This window comes from Anopheles stephensi, chromosome 2, assembly GCF_013141755.1.
Source record: "Anopheles stephensi strain Indian chromosome 2, UCI_ANSTEP_V1.0, whole genome shotgun sequence".
Lineage (NCBI taxonomy): Eukaryota > Metazoa > Arthropoda > Insecta > Diptera > Culicidae > Anopheles > Anopheles stephensi.
The window spans coordinates 49,385,525-49,399,235 of NC_050202.1; the positions used below are offsets into that span (position 1 = coordinate 49,385,525).

General features: G+C 43.7%; 1 protein-coding gene across 4 annotated transcripts in view; it reads right to left on the reverse strand.

The window, feature by feature from the left end:
- The window catches only part of LOC118508385 (B-cell receptor CD22), a 126,424-nt gene that overhangs the window by 91,618 nt on the left and 21,095 nt on the right, over positions 1-13,711 (reverse strand). The window lies entirely within an intron of this gene.

Genomic DNA, 13,711 nt, shown 5'->3' on the forward strand with positions numbered 1-13,711 from the left:
TACGGGATTGTGTGTGTCCGTGTTCTATCGGGGGGAAAGCGTTTCGGTTGGGTTATTATTTCGGCTTCCGCTCCAACCAGAACAAACCCACCAAATGGCCAGGTGCGGGCAGTGCGAGCACTTTACCACCGACCGTCACGCTGCGACTCCTCGTCATCTCTTGCGGATGTGTTAGGGTGCGTGCGGATTTTTCGGTCCACCATTTGCCACGTTTGCCGATGATCCGTACCCGCAGTAATCTTCGTTGCGCTGGGCCACGAACGGACGGACCGACGAAATCGACCAACTAATCAATCATACACTTGTTTCAAGCATGCCAATCAACCTTCAACTTCTTATCATTGAGAGCTTCAAATTGAAAGACACTCGACCGGAATCAATGGCGAGTGGAGTGAGCGTGTCGGTGCAAGAAAAGCACAGTAAAAGTTCAAGAGCCGTTCATCAAGCGTGGTGTGGAGTAAAAGAAAATCATCGCCCTACAGCCGCGGTGAAGATAGCAGCAAGATAACGAAAAGACAAGAAGAAAAAAAAACATTAAGTTAGAAAAAAAAATGTGGCAAAAAGGTGATCAGAAAAATACCAGTACGTTGAGCTGAGTTGGCCATTTTGATTTTGATGTCGATTGACTGTTGGGGAAAAAGAGTAGCAAAAAATCGTTTGATATTTCGTTCCATATTTTTACTGATGAAGACAGTGAGCAACAACACTCGTTTTGGAGCACAGGCTTTACAACCTTAGCTTTGCGCTATCTCTATTGACTTATGGGGTGTTGTTGTGACTTTGGAACTCGACGAGCGTCAAGCGTAAATCGGTCGTGTTGTCAGCGTTACGAAGTGCGTTACATCGTAACGACCGGGTCGATATCTCGGTTCGGTATCGGTAGAGCTTTTCCGTGTTGTTGCTGATAGAAGAAAATCGCACACGCAGTTGATTTATGTAGGATGCCTTCATGGGGTTTATGAGCCTCTTACCAATCGAATTTCATATTTCGTCAGAGCAAGTGTGCCAATTGATAATGTACCGTCGGAATATTAGGGCCAACTCAAGCAAACTAACCTTGTTTTATATCAGTAAATTATCATAAATACTTATTAAAGAACAAGAATTTTACTTTTTTGAACCCTTTTTTGTATGAAAAACATTTTAAGATTCTTTTCCGACCTATCACAGCTACACATAGTATCGATCAATATCAATATTTATCCGATTTTCATGCTTGGATGATAACTGTCTTAAAAATTTATACTTAAGCGAAATCTAGCTACCTCAAGAATGACTCAAGGCTGAAGACTTACAGCCAAGAGCTCTGGAGTTGAAAAAACCAATAAGGAAGGAATAACAGAAGAACTACTATGTCTCTTAAAGGAACTCCGGAAATAGAATAATTTCTCATTGTCCAGTGCCCAAATGACAACCTCTTTGATCGCTCAGTGGCTCGAAGATGCTTTTCATAAGCATCAATTGCTGCTGTTTTTGAGTAGTAATTACCTGGTGACCTCAATCTCAGACTTTCTCGGTATAACGATCTCTAATACTGGGATGGTCTTTCTGGCTTGCTAGACTTATTGATATCACGTCGCCGGATATTCAGTCCTCACCACGGATTTACGATCCTGATATGACTTGATAGGTGGTCCTGCCGTGTGAAGACCAGCATTGAAGTCGCCTCTACCACCGAGCCGTTCTGCTTTGGTCAATGGATGTCCATTTTGTCGTACATGCTCTACGTTTAGACGAATATTCCTTCTTTTGGATAAAAGTTTATAACGATAAGTCCTCAATACAATAAAGCCTTTGTTTCCTGATAAATTTATGATGCATTAGAATACTTTGATAGCTTATGTCACTTCTTTGATTCTAACAAACTCCAGAGATCTTGGTCTGCCATTACTGGCTTGCATGACTTGGTTTGGCCGTAATTGGGTAGTCAGTTGTACATGGAAGCGTTTCGGACAGCAGTGAACACCAGGTCCACCATCTGATGGATTCAGCTCCTTCGAGGACCCAAGCGGGATGGAGGATGAAGACTTCTATCTCATTCAAAATGCTGACCAGGAAGGGAGTTTGTGAGGTCAGAGCCCTTCAGCAGTTCACCGTGTAAGGATCAGCCTCGTGACCCAAAGTACAGTTTACAATCGATTCTGACATGGATTATTTGACTAGAGCCAATATTGGAACCTTGATCACGTTTGGTTAAACTGTTGTAGCTTTTTTATAAGTAACATTTCCATTCCCCTCCTCTTCAAAGCCTCAATTTCAAAACAATCTTTGCTTATTTGACAACTTGCTTATTTGTATCATTCCATCTCCAAAAAGAATCGCTCCAACGTACCACGGATTGAGTGAAAAATGACTTCAAACATATTCAATCATTTTTAATCACATATACCTCACCGGACGCGAAACGAAACCTTCCTTGCATTCCCAATCAACCTCCGCGACGCTTAAAGTCCTCCGCACGTCAAAACTGATATTCTCAAGCCAAACAAAGTGCCGGTTACAAGGTGCTCCACGAGACGCGACTCGCCGCCGAACCTTCCTTGAGTGTGGTACAAAAATATCGAAGCCAAGGATACGGGCCAAGGATGACGACCGCAGCAGTAGAAGAAGAAGAAGAAGCAGGAGGAAGAGAAGAAAAGTAAACGGGAAGATTTACTTTTTCCGTATTATCTTTCTGCTTGCCGCTGTGCCACTGCTTGATGAGTGCTTTAGCCGGAACGAGCGATGCCGGCACGATGGGGATTCCGTGTTTGTGCAATGCTTCCATTGTGCTTTCTTTGCACAATTCTATCCACCCACCCACCCACAGTGCGTCAAAGCTGGTGCTTACCGTCGGTCTTACGGGTGGTACGTTACAAATAGAAGTACGCCACGAGAAGGACACAAGCTCACGCGCGCGCTCGCTCGCCCTTCCTAAGCCGGCCATGATCGAACGACGACATTGTGGCAGACAGGATGGGCAGATGAAGACGACAACGTGCGCACCGTTCGAGGACAGTGTGTAGGGACAAAATCAGGAAAATCTGAGTCGTATCTCATTTCAGGTTCGGATGCCACCGTTTCCCTTCTCTCCCTTCCCTATTGCCACCCATTGCAGCTAGTTACCGGCGTCGTAGCACTATAAGTAGAAGCAGGCACGGACAACGGTGGAGTGGAGTGGCAGTGGAAATTCGATGGCTTAGTGCAATGGGCACCCCATAGCCGTCGTGTGACGAGAGCTGAACAAGCGGAACGGAATAACAAACCATCGTTGGGAAAATTGGTAGTAGCGGGGGCGACAGCGCGGGGGGGTCGAGCGGTTGGGCGAAAATTGATTTTTCCGTTTTGTTTGCCTCTATCATCGTGAATTATTTTCAAAGGAAAATTCAATAAGTGAAGCGAGCGCATTTCTTTGGTATTTTCTCCCTCCCCGGTCGCACACATACCGGGCGATGCGGTTGCTGTGGCAAGGGCGCTTTTCCGGCTCCACTTTTGTTCCATGTTTTGCTTGCATTAGCGCAAATAGCTTCTGATTCCTCGCTGTAGTTTTGGCTTCCGACGTTACCAGCCAGCCAAACCGCTACACTCTTCAAATATTGTGTTTCAGATGATGGAAAATGTGGAGCTATGAGGGATGGGGGGGGGGGGGGGGTTGGTGATTTAGAGGGAAATGTAATCTTCAACGGGTGGCAGTAGTCACCAGCAGTGGGCGACACAGCACGCATGAGATAAAATATCTTTTCCTCGGAAAATAGCGACCAGCGAGATTCTTTTTGGATATTTTTATCTTTCTGCTACCCTGGTACCGGGTTCGTTTAGCAAGAATCAACTACAAAAATTGTTTCTGTTTTACTGTAAAAAATAATTTTCCTACAGTTTAATGCTTTTTCTTCCAAAAAAATTTTTTCCTACGAACAAGAATTTCTTCCGAGAAGCTCTGTTTAAGGACCTGCCGTACTGGTGGTCCTTAAACAGAAATAATCGTCCATAATGCTGGACCTGGGTTGGCTTACGGCTGGGTTGGGTTTAAGTGTCGAAGCCAAAAATGGATTCGAAGGCGACCGAAAATTCGCTCATACTTCCATTCATCACCCACGAAGCCGTGGAGCAGCCTCTCGCGGAAGCAGTATTTCTTTGGCGCATTTCGCAGCGAACCCCCGTTTAATGAGACTGTTGTTGATATTGGAAAATTTATGCTTTTTTATCCTCGGCAGTGAACCCGCATTGCAAAAGCGTTTAGGTAGCGACGCAGCGTAGGTTAAAAACATTCCACCCGAAAAGGTTTCAACTCCAGATTGGTGGTTGTAAATTATGACCCGAAACAGTGGTCGGATATCATTTTGGCGGAAGCTTGAAATGTGCTTAGAGCCATAAGCTTTGGATTGAAAGCTTTATAAAGGTTAGAAGGTAAGGTCTGGATGTATTTCATATTTTTAAAAATAAATTATTTCAAAATATGCTGAAATTTTCTTTAAAAGTTTAATTCAAAATAAATCACAACTTCACTTTTTCTTGGAACAATTCTTCAATCAATGTGATGCTTTCCTAAGCAAAATAAGGTGTCGAGAGTGGTTTCGCTGCTTTCGAAGCGGTGATTGCTCCGTGGCGGACGATCATCGCTTCTGCTTAGTATTTGGTGGGACCGCCCCTGCATCATCTATTACGAGCTTTTGAATCCGGTAGAAACAATCACCGGTGAACGATTTCAAATACTTGATGCGTTTGAGCGAAGAACTGTGTGAAAAATTGGCCAAAACACTCTTTAAGGCACGACTAGGTCATTGTGATGTGTACCATCGAATTTTCATCTAATCCAATCCATGACACATGGGTTCGCTGATCAGCAGTTCTCATCTCAACTAAATACAGATTAAATTTTGAAAAATCTCAAATACCTTTTTTTTTCAAAGAGAGGATTTATGTTGCTATTTAGAAGTTGATTTTTTAATTAAATACAGTGCAGTACAGAAAATTACATTTCTTTATCCCAAAGTATAGGTGTCGAAATCTGAAGTCAATATATAGAAAACATATCAAATAAAGGCTATGTGATTTTCAATCAGACTATCTCTCATGACCCAATCACACACACCCAGAATCTTATTCTTCTTTGGGCTAACGACTTCTTTTTGGTGCCGTGCCTGCCGTTTCTGGCTTACTAAACTTAATGATGCCACGTAGATGAATAGTCACAATCCTTACTTCAGGGAACGGTACAGATGGAGTTTGATCCCCGGTCCTGCCGTACGAGGATCGGCGCCGATATCGCCTCTACCACCGGTCTGCCTCAAAGATAATGTCACTTGACTTCCACTTCTGGAGTTCTGGAGTCGCTGGCGCCACGACGTTCTGTGACATCTCAGTGTCTGTTTCACTTTGAAGTGCCTGATGGGAAATAACAATAACGCATCAACTCTTCTTAGCATTGGAACCTAGTTCGGACAATCTATAAGTTAATAGCCACGGAAATAGTTTTGAATGTTATAGAGCAGCTTATTGGACATTCAAATATCTTAAATGTCATGTGAAAAATCTATCAAGAAAACTTTTTCCTCGCTAGTATAGAAGTAAAGACTTTTGGCCACGTCAGTGTGGAAAGACAATGGAGGAGCCGCTACAATGACAAGCTTTACGAGCTTTACGATGATCTCACCATAGTGCAGCGAATTAGACTCACAAGGCTCCGGTGGGCTGATCATATCATGAGAATGACACCGGACGACCCAGCCCGTAAAGTCCTTTTAGGCCGTCCACACGGACAGAGGAGGCGTGGTAGTCCCAGTAGCAGAATAGCAGAAACTTGACTTAAAGTTACTAAAGCAATCAGTGTAAAGAGAACTCTTAAATGTTGACTCCTGGCATTAAGTTATTTTTATCTAACAACACAAATCATAAAACAATTTGACAAAATGAAATTTCAAGGGGAAACTATAGCTTTCAGGCTTAGGTGTTCCTAAGCTTAGCTCCTTAGCTTGAGGCTTACACTTTGAGGCATTCTAAAGCTCCCACATTTACACTTTTATCAAAAACACCACCCTTAGTGAAAAAAAGTTTACAAACACATAATTGTAAAATCACAAGAATGTCTAAACCAATTCTCATCCACTTGCATCAAAGACTGGCTCTAATGTTGATTCCCTTCATCAACCACAATCGTTAAAATCATTGCTTTCTGGTGACGCCAATACAGTGCCAAACCCATTATACCGGGCAATTACAGTGCGGTTTACTGAAGGGAAAAAACATCAATCAGCAAACGAACGTACCCGTGACCACCAGCACCACCACTAGCTCTACTGTAAGGTGCAAAAACAAATGCAATTTATTAGAAAGCACGTCCGAAGAAGAACCCATCGTGGTCAGTTTACAATATTAATAAAATGCCACAAAACCACACGCACGTGGTCGGTGGTCGTGCTGAAGCTGACGGCAAACCATGTGGAAACCGTCCGTCTGTACAGGCATCTACGGGCTTGCCCGTGTAGGTCTTCTTCTTCCAATATTGAATATTATACGCAACAACGCTAAATCAATCAACGTTCCGATTATTAAACACACACACCGTTCTACGAAATCACAAAAATCTAAATCATAAAACGGTAATAACGATTCCTGGTGGAAAAGCCTACCATCGAGTGAAGCGTCGCTCTTGCCTGTTTTGTAAGGTACCGAAGCGAATGAAAATCAAAGTTTTTCATCATGTTGAAGGAACGCTTCCCGCTGCAAAGTTTTTTTCCCTTTGCGTGGCACAAACTTCCCAATGTTCGGGTGTGAGGAAATAAACAAAAAAGTTCCCACGTTTCCCGGCCAGAACATTTTCAAATAAGCAACCGAACGAGACGACCATCATCCTTCAGCACACATGAAAGTGGGCTGGAGTTTTCGGAAAAACCCGTCACCGTGCCATCGTGTTTGACGGCCGCTCAAGACAATCAGGCGGGGTTGTTCACGCGAACGGTATGTGTGCATGTTAACCACTCAATCACACCTCACACGTGTGTGTGTGTGCGTGCGAGTCCTCATACCCAAAACTTGAGGGAAGAAAACCTCAAACTCCAGCCGTTTTATGAGACAGGGCGTTTGTCGGCTCGTAATAATAATATTTTTGCCTCCTGACGCCGCCCGATGCTTAGCGTTCCGTTCCCACTCCGGCTAACACCAAAACCAACCATGTTTCATGAATAATTAATGGCTTAATTTGAATTTTTATTAAATCATTATTAGTACGGCTGATATGCATGTGTACATGTGTGTGCGTGTCATATCGGAGGTGTGGCTGTATCGGTAGTTGGCCCATATCTTTAATCACACCTGACAGACTTCTTTCGGTGGGAATTGTTGGACAAAGTTTGGTCGGTGGCGTCATGTGCTTAGATTCTACCGCACCATGGCAGGCACCAGGAGCAACGTTTGTAGCTGACATTTATTGAAATATGTGGGGCTGGTGCTCATTAGTTGTGTCCCGGTCAAAGGGGTTTGCGATGACTATCCATGTACCCGGTACATTGGGGGGGGTGTTGTTTTTTTTCTTTGTTCCCAGGAAATTGGGCCGATTTTTCATCGCTTCACCCGGAACGTTTATTAACTCTACCCGCCCCGTGCAGGGTCGGGATCTGTTTAACATGACAGTTTATGCCAGTCCGGTCCTTAAGAAGGGTCAGCAGAACTGCCGCACACGAGACTGAAGACCCTCGTTCTGGAGAAACGAAAAATGGCCTTTGGGAGAACCTTCCCTGCTTGGCCCAAGACCCAAACGCACCTGGACCACTACAGCTGATGGGGAAAAAACTATAAGATTACTTCGAAAGGGTTTGCTCGGGGTAGGAACCTACTTGGAACCAACAGGATCCGATTGCTTCAGTACGGAAAGGCTAGTTCAGGAGCACACGAGCATGAATAAAAGAAGCTAATTTGGGGCACTTTCATTTTCTCGTCAATCGATCGGCACCCGGTTCAGTGTTCTTTCCGGTCCGGTGTCGGATGAGTTCTTGATGTTTCGATACCTGCCTTTTTTTTTTTTTTGGTTGGCAGCATAAGCAAACCCCGGATAGATTCTTTAGAATTTGGGATGTTTTGCATCTTCCGTTGGTAAGCTGATAGAGCCGAGAGAGCTTCGAACGAACTTTTTGCAACGTTACATCAATGGTCGATAAATATTATTTCCTATCTCGGACAGCGTCTTCCCTGTTCGTCCATGCTTTGTTCAATCGTTCTGAAAACACCTTTTCTCCTGAAGGGTTTTGTGCGCAAGAAATCGCCTTCTTTTACATACATCGACTTCGATAAATTGACAAAAGCTACCCGAATGCTTCACCGTGCGGAAACAGGAAGTACTAGAGCGCTTGCCCTCGTGTTCCCGAGCGTCGGGGATATGAATGTATAATACAGCGAAGTGGAGTTTCCCGAGCACAAGGAACTCTTTTCTAGCGTGGTCCGTTCGCTTGGCCGTTAAACCATGGCCGATAAAGAATTTCTCCAGTGCATCCTCGGGATCGCAAATGTTCGCAATCTGCCCTGATCTCGACCAGGAGCGATGCTTCCTGAGCATGGCTTTGGTGAAATTTGTTTGGCGAAATTCCAACCCATCGTGAGGCCGGTTTGGCCACTGTGTCCACTGGGAAGCAACGGGGGAAAGATTTTTCTTGTCACATCGCACCGATGCGATCTGATATATGCATATGTATTTTGTATGGCGCTTTGTTCGTCGGGGTTGTCCGTCCGTCCCCAGCATAAGCTTGGTTGGGGTCGGTTCCGTTCGCATATGTATGCCCCGGTTGTCAGAGTCATTTATTTTCCTGCCCAGCGCTGCTCGGTCGGCACTGGGCGGACGGGACTTCCATTCTTTTCCCGAGTCCCTAAACCCCCATGGCAGCAGCAGTGGCCGAAGTTTAGCTTATCGGAAAGTAAACTCGATGCATCATACGGTATCTAGTCAACTGAGGGAGGGTCCCGCTGGCCGGCTATCGAGGTTACCATTTCGTCTTTAGGAGCTTCAGCAAGATTAGCTCCCACTTCTGCTTCATTTGGGCGCTCTTCATTTGCCTCTACGCGTCTTCCGCGCTGCAGGAGAGAAGCACGCAGTAAAAGAAATTCCTTCGCCAAACAAGTAAGCTCCGCGGGGTAATCATCGTAAATTTCTTGCATGCCAACATTGCCGAGCCAGGTCGAGCATATTATCTGCCCGTGGTCAAGGCACCGATAGCATCACGACCGGCCTCAGGACTTATCGGAATTGGGAAGCGGAATAGTTCATGAGTGCTTTCCGTTGGGGGATTTTTTTATTTATTTTCTCTCCTTCCTATCGTTTGCTGGTATGTGGAATGGAATGTGTGGTGGAATTTAAACAAATTAAAATGTTTTTTGTGTTCTGGACAAAGTTTTTGCTTTTTTGCGCGATGAACTTATTGATGAAATAAGCAGCTTCAATGAAGTACTCTATTGGTGGGCAGCATCGCCAAATTTAAATTGAAAACGGAAGCTTTTACTGTTCGTTTTTCTAAAGAGCAATAAATATCATAAAGAAGCTATAAACAGAAATGGGATAATCAAAGACGAGTATCGATACAGATGCCCAAAATTTTAAAAAGTTAAACAGATAGGCCATATTTAGAAGCTATTACCATACAGAGTCCAGATAAGAAGCATATTTCGTTCAACTGCGAGCGTGTTGTAGTGTATACGGTTAAGCAATAGGTAGTATTAGGAATAGGTTAAATTAGATGTTTTTGTAAATAAGTAATAGGATAGTATCACTGATAAGTACTAGGTTAGTGTTAGAATAGTGTCCGTGGTAAACGTCAGGACACGTATACCTACACCACACATGATACATGAACTGAATTTAAATAATAGAATAACACACTACTTACTAACTAGACTTACGGAACCTAACCGTACGCTGCTTGGGAGGAAGGAAAGAACGAGTGACAGGAGTTAAAGAGAGGGATCGAAGAACAACACGATTGGATGATAAAAATAGGTGAGAACCTAACCAATGATACGGTAAGTTAAACTGGCACACGGAATGTTGAAAAGAGGGCGAATTGCGTATGGAACAGATTGTAGAAAGCTGATCGGGAGCATCGAAGCAATCCAATAGAAGTGTCGCAATGGAAGACGATTGAGTGATCGAGCGACGAGTTTCAAATGACTCTAATGCCCAAAACACGACATCTGGAAGCGTAATTGGGTATGATAGAGGTAAGATCATCAGGAAATTTTTCGAAAAATCAACCAGACCTGCATCCGTGCGACACGATCAATGTAGTTGCTAGCAGTGGATGACCTAACAATAGAACAGTACTTTAGTATCGAGTTGACCATAGATCAGAGGAGATACAGAAATGGACTTAAAAATCCCAGATAGTTTTCGCAAATTGAGGACTTTAGGACCGATAAAAGGTTATTCCTGAGTCAAGCCATACACCAAGGATTTTGAATAACAAAACACGAGTCAATACGGCATTAGATAGTAAAAAAAGCCATGAGATAGCAAGAACAAAAATAACTTAAATAATATTTCATTTATCTGGACAATAGGTAAGGAAATTTCGAGCACACTAAGACGAAAATCGATTTAGGATAAGTTGGAGAGACATACAATCTGTATAAGGGGAAAATGTGATAAATATGTACAACTCTTCTGCATACCAATAACAAATTTAAATTTAGTAAATGGTACATCATTATACATTATCTTAAATAACATATTATATACTATAACATAACTTTACAAAGTTTTCATTGAATTGGCAAGTCGTTAAACAGAGCCGATTTCAGATCATTGTTCTTCTTGTTGGCTGAATAACCTGCGTGATCCTGACAGTCTTGCTGGTCAGTCATCACTACAGGGGCTCTCACCCCCGGATGAAATTCGACCTAAAGCCGTGGGAATCGCAACGACCACCCGACATCCCCCTTCATGCAATATCGGTACAATAACCTTATCTAATCACATCTATCCAACCAACGTGCTGTTCCGCTATTGCTAGACACTATATGTTGGTTACCTTAATTGTTAAGATAGAAAATTGCTTGCAATCATAAACTTCTAATAAGTTTTCTTGTTTTCAAGGGGTCGAGATTTAATTTTTGCAAGCTTGATGACCCTTCAGCTCATAATTTAATAATACTTAATAAATGTAAATTCCTTTTTCAACAACTAACATTTAATCCAGGCCCAGCCCTCTAAACTATTCAGTTTCTTTCTATCAAAGATGCCTTATGATTTTTTCGCACAGTTGGCTGATTAACAAAAAGCATATAGAATGGTAAAACAATCGTTTACAAGCTTGCAATAAGAACGAACACTATTATTTGATTCGTTAATTTGCATAAACCCAATTAAGTTCTCTCACTCGTGCGCACCACCTAATTGTGGACTCTGCCAAAGAAGGATGAAAACTATCCTGAAAAGGAAAATTCTCAGACTACTCGTTCAATGCAAGTGAGTATGAGTAAGGGAAATTAGGTTTCTACATAAATCGGTATGATTTCCATTAGCCCTAAATTACACCAAGTGCAGTGCTAAGCTAGCTCTATGGCTAGCAATAGCTGTAAGCTCCCGGAACCAACCAGCTCCAAGATTCTGTGGAAAAATTTAAAACCGACAGGTAAATTTAACAAACAAAAAGCACTAGATTCGGTAATCATCCATCGTCTAGTTCGGTATCATTGATTAACAAGCTTCTGGCAGCACCGGAATTGCAGCCACAGAACGGTTGTTTACTGTACACATCCAGTACCCAGTAGATTCATGAATAGAAAAAGCACACATGCAAAAGGGCTGCCATTTTCCATTTGCCAAGAAGAGAGGAGAAAAATCGAAACAAATATGGAAATAAGAATAAACAGAACCGGAATATTGGACTAAAAGGTCGGTACATGATCTTTTCCCGTCGGAGAGCATTCGGCGAAGAATGTGTGTGTGTGGTTGGAAGTGTAACCCGATCGCATTCAATACTGGATATCGGAAAACCGGAGTTAGATAAAAAATGGCTAAAACAATACGCAGCCCGAACAAATACTTGGAACCATTGTAGGCGATCGGCTAAGGAAGGGTTTGAATGATTTGAACAAAAAAAAAACGACGAAACAATCCTTCTCAATGGCCGGACGGATCGGACGATGATGCTTCAAGACTATTCTACTAAAAAGTCTAGAAAGTTTTTCAGCTTTTACTGTGCTGGCAAAACCTTAACATGTGCACACAACAACAGGCCACAGACTTGCCAGAATATTCGTACCGAATAGCGCAGACCGGCAGAGTCCGGTGGCCAGTATCATCGGGACCATATCAATTAGGAAGAGCATCGCTCGTCCATTTGTAGCCCAGCGTTTGGAGGGTTTTTCGTTTTTGTAATGCTTACCAGCTTCTGTCCTTCGAAAGCGGACAGGCAAATAGACTTTGCGCTTTAAATCCGTTTGTTTTTCCGCATTGCTTCTTAATTTCGCCTCGACCCAGCCGAGTTTCTTGCGCTGCCCAGCAGCCCACTCGGCTCTTTCAAGGTATTTCTGGTCGGTGGGTATTATTCCGGTTTTCCACAATGCTTCCAACGGTTCGTACCTAGCCCGGTGGGGGCATTTGTTTGCATTATTTTGTACTGGCTGCTGCCTGCTTCAACCGGGAAACACTTCGCTTCGGGCGATGGAAACTCTTGTGTTTCCACTCCGCCCCCCCCCCCCCCCAGGGTTGTTTGCTGGTTTGCTGTATTTTTTCTGTCTCTCGCGTTGTTCCTCGCAAAAAAAGCGAACCCTCTATAAGACGATGAGGACGTAGATGGTGAAAAGTGTTGAGATGCTTTGGGGCTGTAGCATCATCCCCAGTATCAACTTCTTGCTTGCGAGCAGTACGGCATTAGAGGGCAAAGCGGATGGAAAGCGTCCCTAGAGCCGAGGGTTGGAAGAATGGATGGATGGTGGTGGGTCCTTAAAAGCCCTTAAGCTTGTCCGATGCCGCACACATACACCGCACCAACAAGAAGAAGCGGCGAACCGGCAGCATCAACGTTATTATGTACTACTCTGCACTCTGACGACCATTGTTTTATGTTGCCCGTGTCCATTTCTTTGCGGCATCTAGGCTACAGGTCCAAGCCTTAAGACACTTCACTTGCGTCAACATTGGGAACGACTGCCACAAGTCACACATACACACACGGGCGTGCATCCTCCGAGTGCAGTACCTATTTGCTCTGGTAAGCGAGCCACGAGCGAGCGGGACAGATTGACCATGTAACAACATGAAGTCCCCGCTTTAAAGTGCGGAAGTCCTCTTAAGCCGGATGTTGGTTGTAAAGTTTTTGCCGGCCCAGTGAACCAGGGACGCCCTTTTTTCTCTCCCGAGTCACCAGTTTGGCTAGAATTTAATTATATCCCAAGAGCTTTTTCATTGTCCCGGTTTGTTTGTTAAAGTGAAACAAATTCAACCGGGGCGTACTCATTATTGCTGGAGCCTGGGGAGGGAGGGACCGTCCGGGGACCGCTTTTGAATGTCCCCTTTACTGGAATCTGCATGTGGGCCACGTGGTGGGTTGCTGGAAAAAGGATGTAAATACTTTCGCCAAAACGTTCCACTACAAGACATCCAAAGTTACAGTTTTAAACAACGATATCGTTTTTTATCAAGACTTTTTCCTTGCCTGGAAGTGACTTTGTTCGACATCTTCGCACTTTAAACTTCAGATTGCGCCACACGTCGTGAACGGGCGCGTAATCGTTAAAGGAGACGAAA